This window comes from Polyodon spathula, chromosome 12 (genome assembly GCF_017654505.1).
Source record: "Polyodon spathula isolate WHYD16114869_AA chromosome 12, ASM1765450v1, whole genome shotgun sequence".
In the NCBI taxonomy this organism is placed as follows: Eukaryota; Metazoa; Chordata; class Actinopteri; order Acipenseriformes; family Polyodontidae; genus Polyodon; species Polyodon spathula.
The window spans coordinates 42827139-42830027 of NC_054545.1; positions in this window are offsets into that span (position 1 = coordinate 42827139).

A 2889-nucleotide genomic window follows, 5' to 3' on the forward strand; every position below is an offset into this window, starting at 1 on the left:
AACTAGGATACGCACCCCGCTCTGACAAACCTCACACACGGGGAATCAGAGTGGTTGTAACACATCCACACCCAGCTGCTCATCCTTCAGACTGCTCGAACGGACCAGGTCACCAGCTCTCTGAATATTAAACAGGAATGCTCTGCTCTGACCACAACATGCACTCAAAAACAATGGACAGGCACTTATTTATTATTATTTACACTTCATGTGTGAACTTATCCCATATTAACCAGAAATAAGACACGCTGGCTATATATCCGATGGGCGTGGGTGAACCTACAAGCTCAAGGACAGAAATTACATTTTCAAAATAATTTAGTATGTTGTCAGAAAACAGAGACCTGGTTAGTTCCGAGTTCTGAAGGGTTGAGCGGTGAGCTGGCAATGCAGACAGTGTTCCTCTCTGTATGTCTTGATGTATCCTATATAGATAACTGTAGATCACACCACATTCTAGAGCTATCTATATATGGGCAGGGAGGCTGAGATTCACACTGAGGCTCAAACTTGACCTCCTTTACTGGGATGAGCACATGACTCCAGGGCTTGTAATCCTGCTTCTCTTAAAGAATACATGCAGGTAAAGAGGCACCTGAATGCAGTGGGATGTGAGTTAAAAAATAAAAAAAAAAGCTAGACTACCCAGTTCCTCAAGCCTTCAACTGAGGAGTTACTGTATATAAAACTTTTCAAGAAGGTATCAACAGGTATACAGAAACCAACAGTCTCAGATCATCACATATTTCCATGTTAAGAAAACATTGCTGTTGAGATGAACTCGTGAGGTAAAGAGCTTTCCAGGTTGGGCCCTTGTTAACTCGCTCTTCATTTCTGTTTCTCCGAGCCCTACAAACGTGTTGATACTGGACTGAGACGACAGGCAGTACCGCCACGGTACACGCCGTGATTAAACAGGGCGGCACGGACTGCACTGGGTAACTATTCAGAAACTGCTTTTAGATAACTCATGTGTTGAAGCTGGGTGAACTTGGCACAGATATCTGCCCCACTTAGTGTAGGTAGTAATGCATTCAAAATTAACAAACAGCTAAAGAATTCAATCCTTTTTTCTTGTAAAAGAAAAAGAAACAGTTGCGGTTTCTAGGTTGTTGTTTCTTTCCCCTCGTTTTAAAGTTTTTAAACACAGTAATGCACGATGTAAATGTCACCTTCCATGCTGTGGTATATCATTATTACACTTCCTATCCTCTGCCTCTTTCTCTTCTGTTTTTATCTATACCGCTAAGGCCAGGCGATGTGGTTTTAACAGAGGGGTGGCGTTAATGAAAAAGAGAATGTTAACATTGACGTGAATGGAGTCGGCACTGTGCTGTCACTGTAGATCAGTCTGGGACACATTCAGTTCAGTGTGCCTCCTGAAGAAAGCGTCTCCACTGTAATGAACAAGGCGAGTCTGAGACTGTGAGTCCAGTCCAGAGAGTATCCAGAGAGAGAGAGAGAGAGAGAGAGAGAGCGGGTTCAAACTGAAGGGCACTGGTCGCTCCCACCCTCTCCTCCTCCATCCTCTCTCTGTTCCTGCAGTTTTTAACCCCGTGAGGGACTGAGGCACTGTGAAGTTGGCTCCTGCGTTTCTCCACGATGTGTTTAATGGCACACAAAAAGGGCTTTTAAAAAACCAAAAACAAATCTGTAACCCAACTCAAAATCCTCCCGCCTCTGCTGGGTTTGGTTTTTTAAACACATCTGGTTTTGTTTATTTCTTTATTTTTTCAATTTAAAGTCTTCTTTTTTTTTTTAAAAGCACAAAAAAGTAAGATTTATTTTTTAAAAAGGAGAAATTTGTTACAATATGGCACAATAAGCCTTTTTTAAAAAATATTTTTCCCTTGTAAAGGTATCCAAAGTGGTTCTGCTTTGTTTCGTCATTTAAAAAAGCTTGACACTGGCATTGGTGCAGGTTTGAACTTGATTTCTGAAGAGCTGTAGAGCGGTCGGTATTTTAGAAAGTGACCCAACAGGCAAAGACAGATCCAGAATCAGAGGACACCAGCAGGACAGAGAATCAGAGAGGACAGGGGACAGTAATACTGGACAGGCCCGCTCAGCAACCCTCTACATTCATCTGACTGGGGAGCTCTGCAGGTAAAGCCCTGTAGTCCTGTAGCAGCTGAACTTTAAAAACTACGAAGCCCACAATTCCAAGCTGTTGTGGGAGGAGTTTAGGGACCACATTACCTCTGATTGGTGAAAAAAACATAACTCTTGTACAGCAAGAAGGTTCCAGTAAAAATCCATTCTGACCAAAAAGGATTTGTGTTTCCCTCTCGTGGCAGGATAGAGGTAATGCACGCTGGCAGGTTTGAGTCAGGTGAAAGTTATTGGGCACCCCCTCTGAACTGGGAATGGGGCGTTTGGCAGCTGTGGGATGGGACACTAAGCAACTCCACCTGACTGCTGATTTTCTTTTTGGTTTTGAGAAAATGACTGCAGGGTTTACAATACACAAAGGATTTCTCTGTTACTCATCCCTACCTCACAAGCACATAAATATATACAACTAAATACAAACCTGCATGCTTCTTTAGTCTAGGAGGGAGCGTGTCTTCATAAGACTGACAATACAAAAAAAACAAGGGATTCCTACTTCACTGCATTGCAGAGCATTCAGTGGCAGTCTCAGCATTAGTAACACAAAATAATAATAATAATAATAATAATAATATTAATAAAGATGGCATGGCTGTCTGGCGTTTGTAAACTGTGATGCTTGTAAGGCTCACTTGCAGTTAGTGTGAATTAAAACTTGACTGAAGTATTTCCTCTCAATGTTTCATCGCTCTGGAAAGCACAGGCTCCATGAAGGGAGGGGTGGGAGTGGGGTGGGGTGGGGTGGGGGCGCCCAATCCTAGGTTATGCTCCTTTGCG